The sequence below is a fragment of the Triturus cristatus genome, chromosome 4_1 (assembly GCF_964204655.1).
Source record: "Triturus cristatus chromosome 4_1, aTriCri1.1, whole genome shotgun sequence".
Lineage (NCBI taxonomy): Eukaryota > Metazoa > Chordata > Amphibia > Caudata > Salamandridae > Triturus > Triturus cristatus.
In genome coordinates this window covers 905,998,219-906,025,680 of record NC_140585.1, presented here as the reverse complement: position 1 = coordinate 906,025,680, position 27,462 = coordinate 905,998,219, and positions in this window count along the sequence as shown.

Sequence of the window (27,462 nt, the reverse complement as noted above, 5' to 3'; positions counted from 1 at the left end):
CCCTCGTACCCCAACCTGAACCCCTCTTGAAACCCCGACCGCAGCTTTTCCGCCGCCGCCCTGTCCGGATAATCCCCCAGCGCCCCCACTAACTGCTCTACCCTAACCGGAGTACGAGCCTTTTGGCCCAGTCCCCCTCGCCCCCCTCCCTCCTCCTCCCTGCTGAGACTGCTGCTGGGCTCCAGCCTTAGGGGCTCCCGACTGCCATTGCTGACTGCTGTGCCCCGGACCTTGCGTCCCCCAACACTTGACCAGCGGATGTCGCTTGCCGCAGCCCGAGCATTCGTGCTGAAACTTACAATACTCTCTCGTGCAAAGTCCTTTGTTAAAGTCCCAGCAAGCCCCCTTGTCTCCTGTAGTCCCCCTGCCGGCTCCACCCACCCCCCCCGCGGGTGGGACCCCCTCGAAAGGGCTGATACACTAGCGGCAGCCCGCTGGCCGTAAAGATAGTCTTCCCCGACCCTGCCAGGCCCATGGTATGCTGCCACAGATCCGTATCCAACTCTCCCCACTTTGCCTCCGAATCCCATGCCATGCGCGCCCGGAATTCCTCATCATACTGAGCCCAGGCATATCCACCCCCCGTAATCTGTGCCTTCCGAATGACGTCCATGTATTTAAACATGGCCACTGACCTCTCCGGAAACTTCTCACAATACACACTGGCATATATCAGAAAAGCCGCTGTCCAGTTCTCTATTGTCAGCGGCATCTTAGGCCTCTTTGCCAGCTCAAATTCCTCCTCCTTAGACCCCTCTTTCGCCCTGACCTCTCTGTGCAGGAGTTTGAGCATCTCCACATACTCCCCTTTCCAGATCCTTTCCTTTGTTGCCAACATCAAGTGCGCCCCCAAGGGCTTGGTCACTCCCATATATGGTAACCGCTTTATCTTCAATTCCTTGCTCTCCAGTTTTGTCTCCTCTGCCTTTGCGTCCCCTGTCCCTTTCTCTTTTGCCCCCTCCGTCCTGGTCTGACCGCTGTCTCCCTGCCCTATGCCGTCCATGCCCACAGCACTTGGGGGCCGAGCTGCTTTCCCACCTCGATGTCCGACCCGTGGGCTTCGCCTGGCGTCGTGACACCTGTAAGAAACTAGCCACAACATTACTCGGCCCCCCGTCCCTACCGTCCCCCACCTCACGCAACTCTCCTTCCTCCATACTCTCCTCCTCATAGTCCAATTCCTCCTGCCCTGCCCCCCCAGCGCTGCCCGCTGGTGGTGCCACCTGCTTCCGCGATACAACCACAGGCTCCTCTCCGGTGTTCCTCCGGCGATGCCCCCCGGGGCGCTGTGACCCCGTGGGTGTTGGGGCTGGCGAGCCCGTCCCGGGCCTACTTGTGCCAGCCGCGCCGGGATCCCTCGCAGGTACCGGGCACGCCGCCCGAGGCTCCACCCTCCCTTCTCCTTGGCGTCGCCGGGCCGCTCCCAGCCCTGCCAAGTCCGGTACCCCGCGATGTTCCCGCTGTCGCTCTGCTACCTGCAACGAAAAGTAATGGTCTGGTGTGCGGGGCCTACCTACTTTCTTCCTGCCATCCCATCCCCGCTTACCAGCCCCCGACGCCTCCGCGACCCACGCCTTACCCACCGCGCTCAAATCCGCCACCTCGTCGTCCTCCCCATCACCGTCTTCCCCGTCACTCCACTCCCCCTGCCCGCTCCCCCCCACCCCTTGCCCGATCGCCCCCACCCCGTCCGCGCTCCCCCCATACGCTTCCCCCCCTCCCCTCCGTCTCCCCCGTTCCTACGTCCCTGTCCCCGGCCCCCGACGCCCCCCCCAACCCCTCCGCCCAGGACTCAAATATGTCCAGGCCTCCCCAGTCTCTCTCACTACCCTCTGACTCAAATAGTACTGGGGATTCCCCCCCTGCTGCTTCTCCACCCATATCCCCCCCACCTGGCCCCACCCGCCGTCGTCGCGCACTGCCAAACCCCTGTCCCTTACAAGCCTCTCCAAATCGCCCGCGTCGCACCCCCCCCACCCCTCCCCGGCTCCTCCTCTGCCATCTCTTGGCCCGACGCGATCGCCCCCCCACTGCGGCCCGCGCTCCCCCCCTTCACATATCCCCCCCCGGCTGCCGTCTGGTCCTACCAACGCTTCTCCCACCCAGCCCCGGGCCGACCGACCTCGCGCCTCCCCGCCCCTGTCCCCCCACTCTCTCCAATTCCTTGGCCTCCGACCACGGGGCCGCGCGCCTCCGCGCTGTGCCGGCCCCCGATAATTCCTCCAGAGCTGTACTCTCCCCGGGCCCTTCCTCGAGCCACTCGTCCTCCTCATCGCATTCCACCCGCCCCCGCGCGCTCCGCGTTCCTCCCCGCGTCATCGCCCGGCCCTCTGCCGAGCCTCCCCTCGCCCCCGCTGTCACCATGGATACGGCCGCTCCCCGGCTTGAGGAGCGGCCCGCGTAAGACTTAGGCCTCACCTGGGAGGCGCCCGGAGCCTTCCCCCGACGCGTCGCTCGTCCCCGCCCCCTCCCCGCCTCCATTTCCGTCGCGCTCCCCTCCGCTACCAACGCTGACCCAGGGGCAGCGCTCCTGACATATGCGCCGCCCCTGTCACTCACCGCTCTGCCCAACGGACTTCCGGGTGGCGAACAAGCCGCGACGGCGGCCGCCACCCCCGCGGACGCGCGCCTCACCGGGCGCTTCGTCCAATTTGCATCTTGAACCAGCAAATCCATTCTCCCCGCCTCGCTCAAAAGACGGATGGCCTCCAGGACGCGATAATCTCCCACGGACATGCCTACAGGTGCTTTTTCACTCCCAACCTACACCTACTGAAACCACATAAACTTTAAACTCGCGCACCCAGCCACCAGGTCACCAAGCCTAAAATGGTGGCTGGGCTGGCGCGCGATAACCCTATATCAAGTTTTCTTTATTTCGGCCAATTAGGCCATAAAAGATAGAATCATACAATATCATATAAAACAGTCACTTTAAATAAAAACAGTTGATAAAATCAATAAAACCAATGTACAATGGGTTACGGACATGGTAAGCAGATGGAATTCATTAAACAGAGCTGTCATTAATTAATTTAGACCTTATCTGCCACATAGCCGTTAAAAATTTTGCAACTGCAAAGACTATGTGCGGAGCAGTGTTCGTTTTCAATATTCTAAACACATGCAGATGACTCCTTATGCCCAGGTTTCTGCATAGCGGAACTAGCCAATATTTTCTTGGTCTATTATAAGCAGGGCAAAAAAACACAATGTGAGTTTCTTCCTCATCATGTATACAACAACCTGGACAGATTTTATCATTCTTTTTTGTCCAGTTATGGGTAAAAATTTTAATAGGGAGGGTCCCTAGCCTCCATTGTATGAACAGTTTTCTAGATAAAATAGGAAAGATAATGTCCATAAAACCTTCAAACTGATAAGAATCCTTGAAGATCAAGAATCGGTCAGTCAGGGTCCCTTTGTTAGGTGCAGAGACCAGGGAAGCAAAACGCTTCTCCCTATATATACCCACGAGGCGTTTGCGAGGAACCCCATGACAGCCTTGCTCAGGAGACTCCCATAATTCAGGGAGTCTCAACCGATAGAGTTCTTTCTTTATAGAGGCTAGCCAGGGGATTTTATCGCAAAGGTTCAAATTCATGACGTGTACAAGCTCTTGTCTGTAATGTGAAAGCTCAGCAGTAGACCAGAGCCTATGCCAGAATCTTAGTGGCATAAGTTCCAGGTCATCTTTTATCGAGGGTAAGCCCATATCTAGTCTTAGGGGAAGGAGGGGTGTACCTCGGGGCAGTGCCAAGAGACGCCGTAAAAAATTATTTTCTACTTTAACAATTCCTGTGCCCACCTTGTGCCCCCAGAGTTCTCCACCATAGGATGCAGCTGCTTTGGCTTGAGACTTGTACATTTCAACAGCCGGGCTAATTGGTTTATAGGTAGAGGAATTTGCCACCTTCAAAATTCCCCCCGACAGTTGAGAAAGCTTTAAGCGACTGGTTGCTACATGAGGTTCCCATGATAGGTTCTCATGCAGCGTTACCCCTAAATACTGAAAGGTTTTTACCCTCTCCAGTGTTACTGAACTCAGGGATGGGTTTGGTCTAGTTTTAGCTGAGGGATTAAATATCATAAACTTGGTCTTCCCTGTGTTTATTTCCAAGCCGTGTTGGCTACAGAAAAGGCCAAAACCATCTAAGATCCGTTGGATCCCCATCGGAGATTTGGACAGCAGGAGGGTATCGTCCGCAAACATGATTGCCGGTACCCTCCTGCCAGCCAGAGACGGGGCATCATTATCATGAACAGTGTTAAGATGTGCAATTACATTATTAACATAGAGGCAGAACAGGGTTGGGGCAAGGACACAGCCCTGTCTGACCCCTCTAAGAACTGGAAATTTAGATGTCAACGCTCCCATCCTCCCATACCTGACCTGTGCAAAGTTGTTTTCGTGGAGCCTAATGATGGCATTCAATAAATGGTGCGGGACTCCCAGCCCCATTAGCGTCTCCCATAGTTTCTTCCTGGGGACCAGATCGATAACCCTATATACCCCTTGGGCTCCTATCCCTGGATTTGGGCTACATTTGGGCTATCCCCAAATGTAGCCCAATTCTTACAAAATGGCCGTTCGGCCACGCCCCCCCCTCCCCCCTCCCAACCTGCCCGGGCGGCAGACCTCGCGGTGCTCGGCTGCCCCCCAGGCTCCCAATCAGCCCAGCTCGGCGCCATACACCTACCAGTACCAGTCCGTTGCACAACCTCGCCACCAATGGCAATAGAGTCCCCCAAGCGGCTATGGCAGGTTGTCACAGTTCCTCTTTCTATTGGTGAGCATGTTTTATTTCATTCATGATACCGCGCCTGTGAATAGTCAATGGGACTGCCTATCAAATCCTCAATGAGAGAGCAGGCCTATTTTTGCGAAGTAAAAATAACCCCGCCCCCCCCCGGGGTTGTTCCCTGCTGTGAGAGCGCGGAGAGCTGAGAGGGCCATGAAGGCCATGGACAGACACCGAGCTCTGCGAGCGCCTCATCCTGTGGGTAAGTGACGGGACGGCAGGGAGTGCTGTGCTGAGCTGAGGTCGGGGGCTGTGTAGACAGGTGGGTTAAAGCAGCGGGAAGGCGCCTTGCACGCTGTGTGGCTGAGTTCCCATATTGTGTTCGGCCCTTCGTCTCAAGGACGGAATGGAGCGTTCAGCCTCAGTCGAGTGCAGTACAAATTTAAAATATGTTTTAAAGGATGTATCTTGCTGCATATCATATGTGATATCATGCCTTAGGGGTGGCTGAGCAGCAATACTCTGCCTGCTAGTGGAACTCAAGTCCGATTGGCCGCACACTGCTCGTCCCACCAGCGTGTTACCCCAAGGTATTGTGGTCCATGAAGTGGCGTCGGCGAATAGGCCTGTGCCTTAGTTTTAAGTGAAAGTAAGTGTCGCGTTAGCCATCCCTGGACACTTGTTTCGAGGTAGTTGCCTCTCGTCAGCAGGGAGTAGGTATATGTGTAGGGTTGCTGCGTAGGCTGCCAATAAAGTATTCTCAGGTAAAGTACTACTCATGGTGCGCAAGTGCTGGTCCATGGGCTCATCAGCCCCACCGGCTCAAGGGAGCCTGAATACAAACAAAAGTCAGATTACCTGAGAATATGTTTTGGCAGCCAACGCAGCAACCCTACACACATACCTACTCCCTGCTGACAAGAGGCAACTACCTCGAAACACGTGTCCAGGGATGGCTAACGCGACACTTATTTTCATTTTAAACTTTTGGCATAGGCGTACCCGCCGACGCTACTTCATGGACCACAATTCTTTGGGGTAACACGCTGGTAGGATTAGCAGAGTGCGGCCAATCGGATTTTTGTTTACATTCAGGCTCCCTTGAGCCGGTGGGGCTGACGAGCCCATGGCTACGCACCTGCGCGCCTTGAGTGGTACTTTACCTGAGAATATTTTTTGGCAGCCTACGCAGCAACCCTACACACATACCTGCTCCCTGCTGACGAAAGGCAACTACCTTGAAACACGTGTCCAGGGATGGCTAACGCGACACTTATTTTCATTTTAAACTTTTGGCATAGGCGTACCCGCCGACGCTACTTCATGGACCACAATTCTTTGGGGTAACACACTGGTAGGATTAGCAGAGTGCGGCCAATCGGATTTTTGCTAGTGGAACTTGTGAGAAGTTGGCCTGATATGTAGTGCTCACTATTGTAGTGATCACTGTGTATCATGCCAAACGACCCTTATTGATGATTGGTTGTAAGTCAACCTATAGACCAGCTATCCTAGTAGCGTGGATACGAGCAGTCTTAGGCTAAACTCTAGAGGGCGTGTTAAGCCAGCTGTTTACCATCACATATACCCCTTGAATACCAAGTGAAAGGACACCACACAAGTTGTTATGAAAATAAAGGATATTTATTTATAACAAGACTACCCTGGCTCTTTATGAGTCAGGGAGCTAAGCACAATACAAAACTCTTAGGAAAATACTTCTGGTTGCACAATTTACACAAATGCCCGAGGGCACGAAACCATTACACTGCAAGTGGAAGGGGTGAAGTTAGAAAGTCTAAAGTTACTGACTCCGGAGTGATCCGATCAGTGGGACTACACGGGAAAGGAACTGGACACTTGTAAAGCGAACCTGTCATGGAGCACCGAAATGCTCGAGTTACCTAGCCCAGAGGCTGCGGCTGTGGAAGGTTCGGCAAGATGTCGGAAGTCCTCGTTGTAGTCTCAGGAGCCTGAAAGAAGGGTTGCTGGCAGGCGACCAGTGTCGATGTTCAGCAAGATCCAAGCCTGGATCGGTGATGAAGGAAACCTGAAAGCAGAGGGGACTCAGTTCTCAACCGCTAGCCAGCGATCGTGTGGGCACCAGGAGGGTACCGGCTGAAGTCACCTCGACCAGGTGAGTGGATGACGTCGGACTCGGCTGTTCCTCGGACCAGGAGGCGCGGCGGCGACCAGGATGGAGGGCGAGCTGTCCCACGAAGGTGTCTGCTGTCGATGATGCTGGGCCCAGGAATGGGGCAGCGGATCTTGGCAGTGGCAAGCCCACGCGGTGGAGTCAAGATGGCGTCTGGAGTGGACCAGGAGGGTCCGTGGTACTCCTCTGCTGAAGGGGAGCAAGAGCCAGTCTGGAGCAACCAGACTAGTGATGAAACAATAGTGGTGCGTCGTGAAGAGGGCCACAAGCCGGTCGGCAAGTGGTCGAACAACGCGGTGAACAGCAAGGAGCGGAAGGGCCCCCACGCAGATCTCGTGGATGCTGGGGAGGCAGACTTCGGTGCTGGAGCTGCTCAGGGTTAGGGCTTCTCAAACCCTAGGTGCACTCACTCGAGGGTGCCTCGGTGGGCGTGCTAGATAAGCGTCGTGCAGGTTCTGAAGATGGCCGGTCCCGCAAGTCTCGTCACACCTACGGTTCTCAGCTGGGCTGATGAGGTAGGTAAAAGGTCAGAGATGGCAGGGAACTCGGGTCTCGTCGAGCTGGGCAGTCTTGATCCGTGGGAGAGACTTACAGCAAACCGCAAGCGCTTAGGTGGTGCCTGCTGGTGCAGGGTGGCTACTCCTTAGCCACAAGGGAGAGTCTTCAGAAATAGTCAAGAGTTCCTTTCGTGGAAAGTAGTTCAAGATTCAGAATTATCCAATTTGGGAAGGGGACTCGCTCCCACCTTTATTCTAAGAAAAGGGGCTGGCCCGTGACTAGGTACTACCTATGGGTGGAGCCAGGAGGGGGGTGGTTACACCCCCATCCTTTGTCTGGCTTCGCCCCAGCTCAGGGGCTGGTGTGCCCCCGAAACTGGTTTGAGCCGGGCTATGCACAGCGAGCACCGGGGTGCCACTTGCAATCACCTTCCTTTCAGCCCTGCCTACCTGGGATACACAAACCCTGTCTGGGATGGTGCTAACACCGCCCTCGACAGGAAACCCTTTGTCCAAGCTCCCCTCGCTGGAAGGTCTCCCAGCAGCAGGAGGTCAGACTTGTGTCTGGTGGCAGCATCCATTTTGTGATGCTGAGGCTTGAGTCAACTTTAACCGGGGTTCAAGGTTACTTCCATGTCGTGCCCCTCTAAAAGGGGGGAATGCTAACCCCGTCGCCGGAACTGGCGAGGGGTTCGTATTCCAATTCGTATGACACCTTACTCGACATGTGTAGGTGATGCGATGCCAAAGTTAGCAAATAACCGCGAGGATTATAATGCATTTAAAAGTAGTTGGCCCGCGTCACCATGGAACGGCTATTAGGACTTGGTTCCGCAAGCCGTCGACGGGCTCAGCTCGCGCCAGAGCACCGTCCCACATGATTCCCTGCACTCTGCCTTCAGGATTGATAAGGCCTGCCATAGGAGTGACTGATAGGAATCCATGTGTCCATTTCAGGGTTAGGTGTAGGAATACTACACCTACAGCAACGGGTGATTACACCACGTTGCCCCAGCTGTCGAGCAGCCAGTTGTGTCAGATTTGGGCGGCCATTCCGGGGGTGGCATAATACATGCTGCAGCCCCTGGTAGGCCCTGGGTACACCGATGCCCTGGATACCTGTGGTATGCTGAGACAGGGACTGACAAGGCGGCCCAGTTCCAATTGGTGGATGCACCTAATGTACATGTGTTTAATTTCGAGAGAGAACAGCTAGGCTGTGGGTCTGATTGGCAGGCCCACAGCCGGGGAAAGTCGTAAACCAATGAAGCAAAAGCAAAAAATCTGGGTGATCATAGGATTGCAGACCCTACTCTCCTACATGACCCCCCCCCAAACTTTGGGACAATAAGCTAACCTTGACCAGGTGAGTCTTCTTGCTCTAAGTGGAAATACCTGGAGAGCCCATCTGCATTGCCATGATCAGTGCCAGGTCTATGCTCCACTGTGAAGTCCATCCCCTGTAGGGAAATGGACCACCTAAGTAGTTTGGGGTTTTCACCCTTCATTTGATTTAGCCACAAGAGGGGCTTATGGTCGGTCTGAATCTTGAAGTGAGTGCCAAACAAGTATGGCCTCAACTTCTTCAGGGCCCAAACCACAGCAAAGGCCTCCCTCTCAATAGCTGACCAATTCTTCTCTCTGGGGGTCAGCCTCCTGCTAATAAAAGCTATGGGCTGGTCATGACCATCAAAATTCAGTTGAGATAGAACAGCTCCCACACCCAGCTCCGAAGCGTCTGTTTGGACAATGAATGGTCTGGAGTAGTCTGGACTCTTTAGGATAGGTGCTGTGCACATGGCCTGCTTCAGGTCATCGAATGCCTTCTGACAGCTTGCTGTCCACTGAACTTTTTTTGGCATCTTTTTACTTGTCAGGTCGTTTAGCGGGGTCACAATGGATCCATAATTTCTGACAAATTTCCGGTAATAACCAGTCAGGCCCAAGAAAGCTCGAACCTGAGTCTGGGTGGTTGGAGGAGCCCAGTCCTGGATGGCCTGTATTTTGCTCTCCAATGGTTGAACCTGGCCTCCACCTACAAGGTGGCCAAGGTATACAACCTGTGTCTGCCCTATCTGGCACTTAGTGGCCTTGATAGTGAGGCCTGCCTTTTGCAGGGCCTCTAACACTTTCCTCAGGTGGACCAGGTGATCCTCCCAGGTGGAGCTAAAGACAGCGATATCGTCCAGATACGCCGCGCAGAAGTCGTCCAACCCAGTGAGAACTCGATTCACCAGCCTTTGGAAGGTGGCAGGTGCATTTTTCAAACCAAAGGGCATTACCACGAACTGATAATGCCCGCCCGGGGTAGAAAATGCTGTTTTGGGCTTGGCCTCCTCAGCTAACCTGATTTGCCAATACCCAGCTGTCAGGTCAAACGTACTTAAGTAGCTGGCCGAAGCCAACCGGTCGATAAGTTCGTCTGCTCTTGGTATTGGGTGGGCGTCAGTCTTAGTGACTGCATTGAGACCTCTGTAGTCCACGCAAAACCTCATCTCTTTCTTACCGCCCTGGGTGTGAGGTTTCGGCACGAGAACTACGGGACTAGCCCAGGGGCTGTCCGAGGGTTCAATGACTCCCAGCTCCAACATTTTCTGCACCTCCGTCTTGATGCAGTCTCTGACATGATCAGGTTGCCGATAGATTTTACTCTTTACGGGCAGACTGTCCCCAGTGTCGACCTCATGGGTACACCAATTGGTCTGACTGGGCGTCAGAGAGAACATATGTCGAAAGGATTGAAGAACCTGTTTACAATCCTGTTGTTGATGTCCAGAGAGGCTGCCACAAAAGACAACACCATCTACTGACCCATCGTCAGGGTTCTGAGAGAGCAGGTCCGGGAGAGGGTCACTCTCCTCCTCCTGTCCCTCGTCTGTGGCCATGAGGAAGCCCATGCCCTCCCTGTCGACATATGCCTTGAGCCTGTTTACATGGAGCACCCTGTGGGGGCTCCGGGGAGTTCCCAGGTCTACCAAGTAGGTGACCTCTCCCTTTTGCTCAATGATCGTGTGGGGCCCAGACCATTTGTCTTTGAGTGCCGCTGGGGCCACTGGCTCCAGCACCCACACCTTCTGTCCAGGCTGGTACACAGTCAAGACAGCCTTTTGGTCGTGCCAAGCTTTCTGTAATTCTTGGCTCGCCTCAAGGTTTTTAGATGCCTTTTCCATGTACTCCGCCATCCACGAGCGGAGACCGAGTACATAGTCCACAATGTTCGATGCCGGCTTTCTGAGAGGTCTCTCCCATCCTTCCTTTACCAAACAAAAGGGCCCCCTTACAGGATCTCCGAACAGAAGCTCAAAAGGGCTGTAGCCACCCCCTTCTGCGGGACCTCTCTGTAGGCGAACAAGAGGCAGGGTATCAGGAAATCCCATCTCCGCCGAAGCTTTTCAGGTAGTCCGTGAATCATCCCTTTTAGGGTCCTGTTGAATCTCTCAACAAGCCCATTGCATTGTGGGTGATAGGGTGTGGTGAACTTGTAGTTGACACCACACTCCTTCCACATTGCAGTCAGATATCCCGACATGAAGTTTGCACCTCTGTCTGAGACGACCTCCTTAGGGAAGCCCACTCTGGAGAACACTCCAAGTAGGGCCCGTGCCACCACAGGTGCTGTAGTGGTCCTAAGTGGAATAGCTTCAGGATACCTAGTGGCGTGGTCCACCACCACCAGTATAAACTTGTGCCCTGATGCTGTCTGGGGTTCCATTGGTCCGACAATGTCGATCCCCACCCGTTCAAAGGGTACCCCCACCAACGGCAGTGGTATGAGGGGGGCCTTTGTCGTGCCACCTGACTTACCACTGGCTTGGCAAGTAACACAGGAGCGGCAAAACTCCTTCGTATCTTCGGACATGTGGGGCCAGTGAAAGTGTGGAACAATTCTGTCCCAAGTCTTATTCTGGCCTAAGTGACCTGCAAGGGGAATCTCGTGGGCCAAGGTAAGAAGGAAACCTCTCAGAGACAAGGGGATGACCAGCCTCCTGGTCGCACCAGGTTTGGGGTCTCTTGCCTCGGAGTACAGGAGTCCATCGTCCCAGTACACTTTGTGGGTACCTGTGGCGTTCCCTACAGCCTCAGCAGCAGCCTGCTGTCTGAGGGGTTCAAGGGAGGGGCAGTCTAACTGTGCCTTTCCCAGGTCTTCCCTGGAGGGTCCCCCTGAGCCCAGAAACTCAACCTGACCAGGTTCAAGCTCTGTCGGCTCAGTTTCCCTCAGTTCTTTAAGGTCAGCCTCCTCAGAGACTTGATCCACGACCTGGGGCAAGGGGGAAGGCGAAGCCTTACCCTTACTGCTCCTCTTCTTGGAAGGTGTCTGGTCCGTTCTTCCAGGATCCAGCACCTGTTCAGTGGGGCATCTTTTGGCCTGTGACCTGGTCACAGCAAGGACATGTGCTGGCAAGCCTAACATTTCCATGTGAGTCCTGTGCTCCACTTCTGACCATTGTGACGTTTCCAAATCATTGCCCAACAGACATTCTACGGGGAGGTCTGAACTAACCACAACCTTTTTCGGGCCACTTACCCCTCCCCAGGAGAAATCAACAACTGCCATACTGTGATTGGTAGTGACGTTGCTGGCATTGGTCACTAGGTAACTGGTACCTAGCATGATCTGTCCAGGCTCCACAAAGTTAGGCGTCACCATGGTGACACTGGCACAAGTGTCCCTGTAGGCCTGAGCCACTTTTCCATTAATCAAAGGTGTCTGTCTGTATTTGCCCAAAGTATTGGGACTGGCATCAGGGGACATATCCATATCCCCTGTACAGACAAGGACGGCCTGGGTGAGTGTGCCGACTAAGTCGTCACTCCCCTCGGTTCCCAAGGTTAACCCAACTAATGCCTTGGGAGGCGCACTACCACTGCTGACTGTACTAGGGGGTGCAGGTGCCTTAGGGGCTGCAGTGGTAGGAGTTTGCCCTCCTTTCTTGGTGCACTCACTAAACCAGTGAGTCTTACTCTTACAGTATTGGCACCACCTTTTTGACTGGCCTTCTTGAGTCTTCTTCTTCTGTGAAGCCTGACCCCCACCCTCTTTGGTTTGTTGGGGACCTGTCGAAGACTTCTGGTCATTTTGTTCGTTCTTGGTACTACCCTTCTGGTCTGCTTTCTTCTGACCACCCTGGTTCTGGTTCTGCTTGACCCTTGTTCTGACCCATCTGTCTGCCTTCTTTCCCAATTCTTGGGGAGAGGTCAGATCCGAGTCGACAAGGTGCTGATGCAACAATTGGTTCTGACAGTTGTTTAAAATCTGTTCTCGCATGATAAGATTGTACAATCCTGTGTAATCAGTAACCTTGCTACCCAGCAACCAGCCTTCCAAAGCCTTAGTGGCACAATCGACAAAGTCAGTCCAATCCTGAGACTGAATTTTCTGGGTGTCCCGGAACAGCACCCGGAACCTGTCATGGAGCACCGAAATGCTCGAGTTACCTAGCCCAGAGGCTGCGGCTGTGGAAGGTTCGGCAAGATGTCGGAAGTCCTCGTTGTAGTCTCAGGAGCCTGAAAGAAGGGTTGCTGGCAGGCGACCAGTGTCGATGTTCAGCGAGATCCAAGCCTGGATCGGTGATGAAGGAAACCTGAAAACAGAGTGGACTCAGTTCTCAACCGCTAGCCAGCGATCGTGTGGGCACCAGGAGGGTACCGGCTGAAGTCACCTCGACCAGGTGAGTGGATGACGTCGGACTCGGCTGTTCCTCGGACCAGGAGGCGCGGCGGCGACCAGGATGGAGGGCGAGCTGTCCCACGAAGGTGTCTGCTGTCGATGATGCTGGGCCCAGGAATGGGGCAGCGGATCTTGGCAGTGGCAAGCCCACGCGGTGGAGTCAAGATGGCGTCTGGAGTGGACCAGGAGGGTCCGTGGTACTCCTCTGCTGAAGGGGAGCAAGAGCCAGTCTGGAGCAACCAGACTAGTGATGAAACAATCGTGGTGCGTCGTGAAGAGGGCCACAAGCCGGTCGGCAAGTGGTCGAACAACGCGGTGAACAGCAAGGAGCGGAAGGGCCCCCACGCAGATCTCGTGGATGCTGGGGAGGCAGACTTCGGTGCTGGAGCTGCTCAGGGTTAGGGCTTCTCAAACCCTAGGTGCACTCACTCGAGGGTCCCTCGGTGGGCGTGCTAGATAAGCGTCGTGCAGGTTCTGAAGATGGCCGGTCCCGCAAGTCTCGTCACACCTACGGTTCTCAGCTGGGCTGATGAGGTAGGTAAAAGGTCAGAGATGGCAGGGAACTCGGGTCTCGTCGAGCTGGGCAGTCTTGATCCGTGGGAGAGACTTACAGCAAACCGCAAGCGCTTAGGTGGTGCCTGCTGGTGCAGGGCGGCTACTCCTTAGCCACAAGGGAGAGTCTTCAGAAATAGTCAAGAGTTCCTTTCGTGGAAAGTAGTTCAAGATTCAGAATTATCCAATTTGGGAAGGGGACTCGCTCCCACCTTTATTCTAAGAAAAGGGGCTGGCCCGTGACTAGGTACTACCTATGGGTGGAGCCAGGAGGGGGGTGGTTACACCCCCATCCTTTGTCTGGCTTCGCCCCAGCTCAGGGGCTGGTGTGCCCCCGAAACTGGTTTGAGCCGGGCAATGCACAGCGAGCACCGGGGTGCCACTTGCAATCACCTTCCTTTCAGCCCTGCCTACCTGGGATACACAAACCCTGTCTGGGATGGTGCTAACACCGCCCTCGACAGGAAACCCTTTGTCCAAGCTCCCCTCGCTGGAAGGTCTCCCAGCAGCAGGAGGTCAGACTTGTGTCTGGTGGCAGCATCCATTTTGTGATGCTGAGGCTTGAGTCAACTTTAACCGGGGTTCAAGGTTACTTCCATGTCGTGCCCCTCTAAAAGGGGGGAATGCTAACCCCGTCGCCGGAACTGGCGAGGGGTTCGTATTCCAATTCGTATGACACCTTACTCGACATGTGTAGGTGATGCGATGCCAAAGTTAGCAAATAACCGCGAGGATTATAATGCATTTAAAAGTAGTTGGCCCGCGTCACCATGGAACGGCTATTAGGACTTGGTTCCGCAAGCCGTCGACGGGCTCAGCTCGCGCCAGAGCACCGTCCCACATGATTCCCTGCACTCTGCCTTCAGGATTGATAAGGCCTGCCATAGGAGTGACTGATAGGAATCCATGTGTCCATTTCAGGGTTAGGTGTAGGAATACTACACCTACAGCAACGGGTGATTACACCACGTTGCCCCAGCTGTCGTGCAGCCAGTTATGTCAGATTTGGGCGGCCATTCCGGGGAAGGCATAATACATGCTGCAGCCCCTGGTAGGCCCTGGGTACACCGATGCCCTGGATACCTGTGGTATGCTGAGACAGGGACTGACAAGGCGGCCCAGTTCCAATTGGTGGATGCACCTAATGTACATGTGTTTAATTTCGAGAGAGAACAGCTAGGCTGTGGGTCTGATTGGCAGGCCCACAGCCGGGGAAAGTCGTAAACCAATGAAGCAAAAGCAAAAAATCTGGGTGATCATAGGATTGCAGACCCTACTCTCCTACAGAACTCCCCGGAATTTGGCTGAGTTTTCCGGTGACTCCGGGGAATACGCGGAGTGAAAGTCTGCGAAGTGCGCTCAGGCCTAGTTTTAAGCTCCGTTTAAAGAATCTATCTTGGATAACAATTTTTGAAAATTATGCTCATGAAAACTAAACTGTGTTCTATAATTAGTTACTATTAGGATTGTGCAAAATCGCGTAATTTGCCTTCCTTTAAATGTGCAAATATATGGGAAAATTACCCCAAATTACGAACATTTCACACATCGCAAATCCATCATTTAGTGCTATATTTTAGCATTAAAAGCATACCTGGGTCAATTTTTGACACAAAGAAATAATCCGTGGTCAAAAATAGTGTAAAAACAGAAATTGGGTGAGCAAAAGCTGCTCACATACTAGCCACTCGCATTACTACCGCACATTTGTAGGAAAATGTCGCTGTGGAGTGGCACGTAATTACGCGACATGTGTTAGGTGTAATTTCATGTAATGAATGTTTGGCACCATTTAAACATTGCTGGAGCTTGTGGTAATTATTTGGTTTTCCACGTACTGAGCAAGTAGCCTTAACCTAATCGGCCATTGTTGATTGGGACAGCCCAGCCACAGCCCAAGCCACGGGCTCAAATGCCCGTGCACCAGGCCTTGGACTCTGTTTTACACCTGTTCAAAATGTCGAGACCGCCACTGCCGAGTAATTAAAGTACTCCCCTATCAGAAATCTTGGGCGCGGAATTATAGCAACAGAAGTTCTAAGGCAGTCTTAATGAGGGCTTAAGTGCCATATTGGGCTCGCTTGGAAAGTCATGCAGTGGCAGGCCAGGAGGATGGGTCTGATATCCCAATTGATTGGCTGATATGATCCAGGGACGCCAGATATAACATCTGAGACTCACAGCTTTTAAAAAGCCTGATGGCTTATGCTTATATCTTGCCGCGGAAAGAGCTCTCTCGCAATGAAACAGATGCATAAACCTTCAAACCTATCGTTGAATTAATTTGCGACCCAGGGCGCCGTCGGCGTCGGACGCCGCTGTCATTCGGCGGCCGCGCTCCCGCTGCGATGCCAGCCAAGCAGCCCATCATGGCGGGATTAATTATTGGAAACGAGCGAATAACTAGCAGAGGTGACGAGCAGACAGTGACGGGGCTAGGCGGGCTCTGAACCGTGAGATGGGTTCTGTTTCATATTTACATTCATGGTTGCGCTCTCCGGCGAGAAGACGATTACAATTCCGCAGGCCGAGTGCTGTTTCTTTACACAGAATTATGACCCAGCGTGCTTTCCCCATGATTTTATATGAGATTCGGGAACTTCCACCTCTGACGACACTCCTCAGAAGCATTAATTCGTCGCCTGTTACCTCTGAAGCAATTTGTCGTCTGTCGTGACTGGACTGTCCTTCAACCTAAATGATCTCAGATCTACCATATGTAAACTCAGGAGTCAACCTTCCAACAACGTGCCAAGCGTCAGGCTGCACATGAGCACGTGGAGGGGTGCAAGGAACTAGTCCAGAATGTATACTATCTCTAGATTAGGCAGGTATTGATTATACTCGTATTTATATAGCGCCTACTATCCTTGACGAGGCGCTGAAGTACTTCACGGGCGAGTGGGATTCCAGTATTGGCAATTAAGTCAAGCATGCATTTAGTTAACCATGTTAATTTATATTTATTGACATGCAATTTGCAATGTTCTTGTAAGCATATTTGTTAAATTACTCTTAGAGTTCCAACTTGCACTTGCATGATCATTTTCATGCCCCTTTGTTTCCAAAATATGGAGTTTATTTGTAAAGTTTCAGCACTCGTTTTTAAATATTCTAAATCAAACATCTTGTGCATTAGTTTTGAAAACTCTGAAAATGGCGATGATAAACTTATATGTTGGAACTCTAAGAGATTTTGAATACTTAAATATTTTGACCGCCCACCATCTTTTCCTTTCCTCGTATAATTCCATACAGAGGGGCAGATTTATGAGCCCCTTGCGCCACTTTTGCGTCACTTTTCCCATGTTAAAAGTGACGCAAAAGTGGCGCAAGGGGCTCTTAAATCTGCCCCTTAGTTTTTAAATGCCGGTATACGAGCCAGAGTTGGAGACTTCGGCCAGCCGACATCCGTATACCTAAATCCGACGTTAAGAGGAAACTCAAAACTAGGCCCTTGCAGGGGCATGCTGCTGGTTCAGGGGTGCTTGCTGCATGTATTCAAATTCATCATTATTTGTATCTCTAAAAGCAGGAAGGGGAACTAAAGCTTTTTTCAGCAAGACATCTTCTCCCATTTACTTGGTAGAGAGATGCTAGTCCCAGTGTGGGGCAAGTCCCGCCAGAGCTGACTACAGTCAAATGAAATAAAAACAAACAAATGCAATCAGTCTTGTCTTGGTGAGCCATTAGGACACGACCAATGTCAAAGACATATCCAATCCAGGTTTTAGAGAGAAGGTTGAGAGTATAATAGCGTGTGCATTACACATGTTCATTTGCGCTGTGTCCTGCCTTCACCGAACTTTAATGTATTTAAAACAATGTACATTTGTATCTTTGCCCGTCATACTCCAAAATATGCTAGTAATTACTACCATTAAACCACCAGTAGGCCTGGAACAACAATATGCTAGGGAGGGCACTATCATGCTATTCATGTCGACACTGTGTCAGGAATTACCACTGTTGAGATTGATAAATACAATAGCAATGCACACCCTGATGTATGTGCACATTGCAGTGTCAGTACTAATAAATGCAATATCAATATACACTTTAATCTATGCATGCCTAATGATGTTAATACCAGTAAATGCAATGCCAATGTATGCTGTAACCTATGCATACACAGTGATCTCAATACCAGCAAATCTGATGTTGATGTACACCATAACTTACACCCACATAATGACGTCAATCTCTGTGAATGCAATGTTTATACACATTGCAACAAATCTACATGTAATAATGAGAATAATGAAATGAAATGAAATGAAATGTGGACTTATAAAGCGCAAATTGCTGCCCTGAGGCGTCCAAGCGCTACCCGAAGAGTGTGATGAAATTATCGGAGGCGAACAGCCGGAGTTAGTTTATAGAGGTAAAAAGAAAGGTCTTTAGTTGTTTCCGGAAGAACAGGTTGGGATTGGATCTCAGCTGAAGGGGAAGGAGGTTCCACAACTTGGCGGCGTTGTAAGAGAACATCCTGCCGCCAGCTCTCGCTCTCCTGATTCTGGGAACTATTGCTAGGAAGGCCTGGCCGGAGCGAAGTTGTTTCCTAGAATGGTATTGTGAGGTGAGATTGCGGCAGATTGCCGGACCTTTGTCCCAAAAGGCTTGATGGGCAATACACATTGCCTTGAAGGTGATTCTTTGTCGGATCGGCAGCCAGTGCAGGCTCCTCAGCCCAGGTTTGGCTGATAATCTCAGTGGCAGCTGTAATAGAGCACGAGCAGCGCAGTTTTGAACGATCTGCAACTTACGAAGTGTATAGTCGGGAGCACCGAGGTACAGGGAGTTGCTAAAATCCAGTCGAGACTGGATCAAGCCTTGAACAGCAACTTGCTTGGCCTCCATGGCTAGAAGTGGAAGCACTTTCCTGAGTATCCTGAGAAGCCAAAAACAGGTCGCCGACAGCCTGGTAGCCTGGGTGTCAAAGGGTAAGGCTTTGTCCAGCCATACCCCCAGGCTTTTTATGTTGTCCTTAGGTGCAGGCGGAGTGCCTAAGCAAGGGGGCCAGAAGGGGTCGAGGATCGTTGGAGTTACTGGGCCCAGGAGCATCAGCTCAGTTTTATCCCCATTAAGTTTGAGGGAGGATCTCGTCATCCAGTCTTTCACATCCTCCAAGCATTGCCTTAGTCCCATTTGCGTGGCTCGGCTATCATCTTGTGTCAGGGATACCACTAGCTGAGTGTCATCCGCATAGGAGATGATCTTAATTCCAAATGGACGAATAACCTCAGCCAGTGGTTTCATATAGATGTTAAAAAGCGCAGGGCTTAGCGAAGAGCCCTGCGGGACCCCACAGCTTAGGGGTTTACTAGTGGAAACAGTATCGCCCTCTAAGATCTGAAAGGATCTCTTGCTCAGAAAAGATTTCAGCCAGCACAGTGCCCTACCTGAAATTCCCACTTCAGAGAGGTGGCAAAGAAGCACATCATGGCTAACGGTGTCAAAAGCTGCACTCAGATCAAGGAGGATCACTGCCACTGATCCGTCTTGATCCAAGATCTTTCTAGTTTCTTCGGTGACCGCTAATAAGGCAGTCTCCATGCCATGTTTTGGTTGGAAACCAGTTTGGGTGATATCCAGCAGCTGATTGGTCTCCAAAAAAGCCATCAGATGTACATTAATGTGCTTCTCCAGAATCTTACTCACCCAGGGGAGCAGGGAAATGGGGCGATAGTTGCTAAAGTTGCCTGGATCCAGGTTGGTTTTTTTAAGTAAAGCCCGGACCATAGCCTGCTTCCAGGGAAGTGGGACTCTGCCAGAGGTAATAGTGGCATTAAGGAGGTTCTTGATGGTGGGAAGAACGACCTGGCTAACGGAGATCATAGCCTCTGGGGGAGCAGGATCGCAGGGTGACCCAGATTTCACTTGTCGTGCTAGGATTTCCAGGAAGTCCTGTTCTATCAGAGGGAAGTGTTCCAAGATAGCCATGGATTGATGGGGGGATTCCGCCTGACAGGACCGTAACTGGGGAACTGGATGGGAAGCAGTGTCAGAAAATGAGGAGTAAATTCGAAGAACTTTTTGGTGAAAAAAGACAGCCAGGTTGTTGCAGTGAGCTAACGATTTACAGGGTAGTGTGGAGGGTGGTGGGGGTTTTGTGAGGCTATTTATAATTTGGAAGATTTCTTTATGCCTTGATTTGGCGCGTAGGATTTGAGTGGAAAAATAGGTTGCTTGAGCAAGTTTGATCTCATCTTTATAAGCTCTGATCGCGTTTCTGTAGAGAGACTTATCCTCCGAGGAGAAATCTAGGCGCCACCGTCTTTCCAATTTCCTGCAATGTCTTTTTTTTTCCCTAAGTTCCTCGGAGAACCAGGGGGCCGTTTTTTGTAGACGCTTCGTAGTGATTTTATAACAGGGGAGTGTGGCCTCAAGAGAGTGCAGGATCCACTTTTCGTAGTCTTGATTGGCGATATCGGGATCCGTGTTGGGGAGAGGGCAGGAGCCCACAAGGCTGCTCAACCAGGATTCCACAGGGAGTTTAGCCCAGTTTCTAAAGTTTTTGGCGCTGGGGGTTAAGCAAGGTGATTTGCCGATAGACTATATGAGAGGGACAAGAAAATGGTCCGTCCACGGAAGACCAATAGGTCGCCCAGCCCTTAGCTCAGGGCAGTTGCTGAACACGGGGTCCAAAAGATGGCCCTTAGTGTGGGTGGCAGAATCTACCAACTGCTCCAGTTGTAAAGCCGCTAAGTCATTTGTCAGTTCGGTGGCAATATGGTCAGTGGCTGCATCAAAATGGAGATTGAGGTCACCTAGCAAAGTATAATTCGAGAGTATTGTGACCGATTCGGCCAGGATCGAGGGGAGGGTCTTGTGAAACTGCTTAGGGGGGCCTGGAGGTCGATATATCACGGTGCCTGAGAAGCAGTTATTAGGGGAGAAGTCGATGCTGAAAGCGAGGCTTTCGCAATCAGGGATTGGGTTATCAATGCATCGGCAAGGAAATTCTTCTTTATGTACTATTGCTAGACCACCTCCTCTCCCGACGGACCGATCCTTCCGTGAGATTTGAAAGCCTGGAGGTAAGGCTGAAACAATGTCTGGGTCAGAGTCTGGTGTCAGCCAAGTTTCTGTAAGAAAAACTACATCAGGACTATATTCCTCCAACATAAGGGCAATTTCGGTCCTGTGTTTGGGTAGGGACCTACAATTTAAAAGTAGTAGGTTATAATCCTGTTTCTTGGCGGGAGGCTGGATAGTATGTAGCTTGTGTTTGCATGAAGGGCAAACCACAGGCAGGTCCAATACATGGAAGGAGTGCAGACAGTCTGTTTTCCCAATATAGCGTAGGCTCAGTAGGTGATCAGAGCTATAATGCCTTGTATGGCCGGGCAGAGGGACAAGGATCTTGGCCCCTGGTCCCGGACAGTCGCGGACGGGCGCAGACGGGCTTGCCTTTAGAGCGCCTTTGGCGCGCTGGTGGCGTGCCCGCTGCGCGCTCGCGCTGGCATTGAATTTATGCGCCCTGCCTAATGAGCGACTAGACCGCCGTCCGCTCCCTCCACCCAAAATGTCAGCCAAAATCTCCCTGCTAGTCCTCCTTCACCGCGTTGGAGTTAGCGGTAAGGGTCCGGACGGCAGTGGAGTGAGGAGGCTAATGTCGGGTGAAGTCAAATTTGAAGGTGCAAGCGTGAGGAGCATGCCGAGGAAGTCAGGCAAGTAAAACACACAATGATTAGAAGAAATGCAATTAAAAGACAGTACCTCCCGGCTTCCGCCTCAGGAGTGCTTCGGATATTGCGCGCTCGCGCTGGCATTGAATTTATGCGCCCTGCCTAATGAGCGACTAGACCGCTGTCCGCTCCCTCCACCCAAAATGTCAGCCAAAATCTCCCTGCTAGTCCTCCTTCACCGCGTTGGAGTTAGCGGTAAGGGTCCGGACGGCAGTGGAGTGAGGAGGCTAATGTCGGAGGAAGTCAAATTTGAAGGTGCAAGCGTGAGGAGCACGCTGAGGAAGTCAGGCAAGTAAAACACACAGGGCCTCATTTATGAAAAGTGACGCATCACTGCGTGAAAACAGTGATGCGTCACTTTTCACTGCGCCCTCCCTGCGACTCCAATGATGCGTCATATTTACAGTATGACGCATCATGTCGCAAGGAGTCACAGATACGTCAGTATTTCTGACGTATCTGTAGGCGCAAAAGTGACGCATTGCTGGAGTGTGTCACAAAAGTGACGCAACTCCAGCAATGTATCCTTTCACATGGGGTAAGCCCCATGTGAAAGGGCCTGCGTCAGTCTTACGCCTGCTGTGAGGCAGGCGCAAGATATTGACGCATTTGCACCCTAGAAGTGGCGCAGTGAAATCTCGTAGATTTCACTGCGTCACTTCTACGATGCTTACTTACGTGGGAACGCCCACCCTGGATACATTATACCTGACGCAGGTATAATGTAGCGCAGGGGTTTACAAAGTGACGCATCTAGGTAGATGCGTCACTTTGTCAATATGGCGCATCATGGCGCATGTTTTACGCCACTGGTGCGTCACAAAAAGTGACGCACCGGTGGCGCAAAAGTGACGCAGGGGCTCATAAATGAGCCCCACAATGATTAAAAGAAATGCAATTAAAAGACAGTACCTCCCGGCTTTCGCCTCAGGAGTGCTTCGGAGAATATTGGTAAATATATCAATGACCACCATGCTCCATGTCCTCACACTCAGAAGCTCATATCATTGCTGTCGGATTTACCCGAGATGAGCTCTACGTCAACCCCAAGTCAGAGATACTTGGTCAGACAGGCCCTGCAATCCAAGCCTACCAATTGACAGGTCACAGATAGGGTTACACTTGGCCCAAAGATAAACGCGCACCCAGGAAAAACCCTGATTGATCCCACAGATAGGTAGTCACACCACAAACAGGCTAAAGGAGATGTGCACCAATAAAACACGCTTGACCAAAGGCATGTGCTCCTAAAATACCACAAAGTTAGATGCCACATGTGATTAGGAACACTCAGCCAATCAGGACACGACATGCACTACACACAAGGTAATTAAGCGCTCACCACACAGGAGATCCGGACATGCACACACTGGCCCATACTAGCTCTCCCCGAAAGCCATCTGTGTCCCCCTTATCTGATGGTTTTCTTCTTATCTATGATTATGATGCTTTTCAAAGAATATCAAAGTGTTTTATTGCACCCACAAAATGTATATATGTGTGTCCAAAACTCCTGTACTTTGAGACTATCTTCAGATGCGCCTCTGTTGATACTCTCCTGGCTACGGAGTTTAGTTAAACCAACTTGTACCTGTTTTGCCAAACACCTCTTGTCTTTTTATTTATTTAAGATAAATTCTTATTCGAGCAACACAACCACATTAATTGAGTAGCATTATAAAAGATGTGGCTTGTTTGAATACCCAAGGTGTGTCAATAGTTACCACCACCATACAATTGATACCCATAACATGGCAAGGACTAGCACCACACTATAAAACTTACATTGATAACCACACACTTCCAGGAATTGCCACCATTATGGCACGGTGAACAGTCTGACAGTTGGGCAACAATGGGCAATGGATGGCCACAATATGCCAAGAATTGAGCACTATACTGCCAGCGGTCCCATCATGTGATGGGTGAGCACCACAGAGCATGGAAGTACACAATATGTCAAGAATTACCTCATTCTGTCAGGACAAAAGTAGGTACTATGATACAGTGGATGCCCACAATATCCTAGGAATTACCACCATTATCTCAGGGCCAAAACTTTACCAGGAGTGGGCAACATGCAATGGTTTCTCACAAGCTGCCAAGTATTGCCACCATTGTGCCCAGTACAGCATTTTATCAATTGTTCGAGCAATGCTATCAATGTCAACAAGGCCACTGTGATTCAAGGGCAATAATTTTGTTGGTGTGGGCAATAAGTATACTCCCATTGGTGCCTAATTATTGCCCAAAATAAGCACCACTGTGCCAGGGGCAGCATTTTACCCGGTTGTAAAGGAGTAACATGCTACAAATACCCAATGCCACTAAGAGTTAGCCCAATTCTGCCAGAGCCACCATTTTACCAGGGTGGACAGTTGGCACAAGACTCACTCACTCACTCACTCACTCACTCACTCACTCACTCACTCACTCACTCACTCACTCACTCACTCACACCTTTTTCCAAAATAAAATTGACTAATGCCTGCTCCAGGCTAAGAGCTCGATCCTGCTTTTGCTGGGAGGAGGCAGTTGAAGATAGAAGAACCTAGGTTACATGGAAGGGAGTTCCTGCCCGGGGGAGAGCCAGCTACAGTGTCTGTGAGGAAAGATCAGAAAGAAGTAGCACAGGAAGTATGAGTGCTAATGTACGGAGTGGCCAGTCAATACAGACTCATGTGGGTGGTGAGATATCATCAGACTGGGAAGAGAAAGGCTTTCATGCTTCCAACCAAGAGGAGAACCACCGCCAAAACTTCTTCTGGTAAAGGATTGCATCTATTCCCTTTGCTAGAAAGGCTTGAAGGGATAACTCTTTTTTCCCTTTTCTATGTTGGTGGAAAGTGTCTACAATGTAGCAAAAATATACATTTCTCAAGATGCTGCTGAGTGGCACCATTGAAGCAAAATCGAAAATGGGTGGTGAACAAATTTTCCAGCTGTCTTTTGATGGCCTCTCATTGCAATTACAATTGAAAACATAGCTAAAAAGTCACCAAAGCCTGAGAGTGACAGACTTAGAGCAAGGGTAATTGAGCCAATAATATAACATTCCTAATACTACATTAAGGCTAGAACCATGATCATTTATTGCCGTTCCAGAATTGCCTCTCTCAACCCAGCCCAGTACCCCCAAAATGCAATTAATGTTTGCTCACCTCACCTAGTAGCTACCTCAATTCGCCCAGACTTCCCATAATGTATAAAAGCAGGGACCAAGACGTGCATTATATTTTAAAAACATATTTCTAGTGAGTGAGGTCGAGGTACCTCATGAGCTAAGACACCTTAGTGGCATTGTATTTTGCATTGAGTGATGTGCATGCTCTACTTCAAGCCAGAACTTTCCTTCTAATGTGTGCAATTTGCGAAGCATGGATTAGAAGCTTAAGGCAGACTCAAAAGATGACTGGAAGGAGAAGGTGCTCAGTGTACAGAAGCCTGCAGCCATGATGTTTTCTGATCACTTCTGCCACTTGCTGTCCTGTAAAAAGTTTGAATAAAGTTTGTGTGTGTAATACACATAGTCCTATGTTGATGTCTTGTAATTTCTGAGGAAATTACAAAGGGAAACCCTTTTTCTCTCATGTGTGCACTATTCCGCTGTCATACTGTGATCTTCTTTCTTCTTGAGAACCTGGGTGCTCTTGGATAAAGATGTTGGAAGTGACCTCACAGGAGGAAGCTAGACTTAAGAATTAACCTGTCTTTCCGAGCTCTCCTGATGGAGAGGTCAGGTGGCAGTAGAATTATGGTGCCTGTAGTGTCTTGTCTTTCTGTGCTACTACTGCTATGCGTGTGGGGCCAGTGGAATGTTCAATGATGTCATGTTTCATGTGGGTTTCCAACTCTTGCTGTACAGCTTCTTGCATATGAAAAGTGACTCTGCGGTGCCGGTGGGCAACAGGATGAATGTTTTTGTTGGTGCGAAGCTGTACTGTCATCTTCTTGAGTTTTCCCAAGCCATGAAACAGCGATGGGAATTGCCTTGTGATAGCAGGCTGCGGTCCCATTGAAGGATATCAACCCCATGTCAGCCGCGGTGCCAAAACTTAGGAAGCATGTTCTAGGTGATGTTCCTTGTAGAATGTGAATGGTGGCACATACTTATGTCATTTTGTGTTGCATTGTAACTGTGAACGACATTTGGCTTTATATAGGTCTAGAGGCCACCCAGGTATATTCTTTCATGTCCGAAGGAGTGAGGCATGGCACAGGTGAGAGGCTGCTGAACTTTGCCACTGGTATGATATTAATGGACGCCCCACTGTTGATGATGAATATTATAGGGTGACCTTTTACCTTCAGCGTGATTCTGGGACAGTGTCCGAATGAGGTTTGCTGTTTTGTCTAGTGAGCTTTTCCCAGTTTTCGGTCTTCTTCACAGGCAGCCAATCCCACATGTGGATGTTGTCTTTTGGTGGACATCATCAGCAAACACCAATCCTCTTCACTGGTACTTGATAGTGACTTTGAAGAATGGCTATGTGACAAACTTAATGACGACCAGCTTTACTTGGTCTCAGCTTGCCGTAGTTGGGGTTGCTTTTTGGTCTTGTGAGCGTGACAAGAGTACTTTTGGCTTGCTCTAGCATCCATCTTTTCTTTCCATCCTGACGCACTTGAGTTTTCATTAGCTTGACACACAGTTATGAAATGATTCTCATTCCCACATCCTTTACAGATTTTTCTAGAGCTGGACATTTTCCCTCATGTGGAAGTGGAAATCCACATCGGAAGCATAGTTTTGTCTTCTTTGCGAAAGTCTACTTAAGGGCATCCATTCTGTGCTTGTGCTTACTTTTCATGGTCAATGCTAATTTATTGTGCACTGTCCCTGCTTCCATGTTGGCAGCTTGTCGTTCTGCTTGTTCCTCTGCTGTCTCAGCCATCAGCATTTTTTTCTAAACTGAGTGCCTCTCTCAACATATGCCTTCTAAAAGAATCTGAAAGGCAGCCATCGATAATTTAGAGGAGCATTGCTTCCTTATCAGAAAAGTCACAACATTTGCAGTGTTAGATAAGTGAGTCAAGTCTCTCAACAAACTCATCTATTGTTCCGCGAGTCTGTTGTCTTGCTTTGTTGGAAATATACCTTTCATAGTGAACATTCGGCATTGGGTTGAACCTGGCTTCTAGCACTTTTTTCACTTTTCGGTACAATGTTGCGTCAGTCTGAGAAACTTTCTTTAGCACTTCTTTCACTCCGTCCTCTGCCAGGGTTTTCAAATACTTGATGATTTTCTTATCATCTTTCTCAAGCGCATCTATGAAGTCATCAAACGCATCAAGCCACACAGTCCACCTGTCACCAATGTTTAGTTTCGAGGTTGTTCAGAACACTGCTGCTCGTCTTGTACTAAACGCACCCACTCGAACAGCCTCCAAACCGTTGCTGATCAAACTTCACTGGTTACCAGTGAAACAGAGGGTTAAGTTTAAAATATGCTGCATCATACATAAATGCCTGATGGGAATTGGCCCGGTCTATCTGGCCAATAAGTTCATCCCATATGTCCCTACACGCTCCCTTAGATCCGGGGTGGGAGCTCTGTTATGTGTCCCCAGAGCTAGGAAAACAAGACAAGGGTTTAGAGCTTTATCCGTGGCGGGTCCCACGCTATGGAACAGCCTTCCCATAGAGATCAGACTGCTCAGAGAACATTTTCCTTTTAGGAAACGTCTGAAAACTTTCCTCTTTCAAGTTTAGGATATCTTCTGGTTACATTCTATATGGCTGTTATTTGTTCTTGAGGCTGTTGGTGCTAAAGGGCGCGGAGATACTCTTTAGGGAGTCGATTCTAGCGCGGTACAAACACGCAAATAAATAAATAAATAAATAAATAAATGTGTCAAATAGTGATGGTTGCTTTAAGACCACTGCTGCATTGTACTTCGAGCTCTCTTTTGCTGCCATCATCTTAGCACATGACTTTCAACTGATTGCACTGCACAGGGTGACTAAAGACGTTCTGCAAGCACCAACCACATGCAGGGGCATCTGGGGCAGGACACTCCAGTTGCTAACAAATGTGAGTTTGCTCTCTCGGCTTTCTGTTTCTTGTACTTTAATAGTGCTATGGTTACTTTTCTTACATCGTCTGGATGGTTGCACCCTTGGATTGTGCTGATATTTCAGTGAATTATCTCTTGT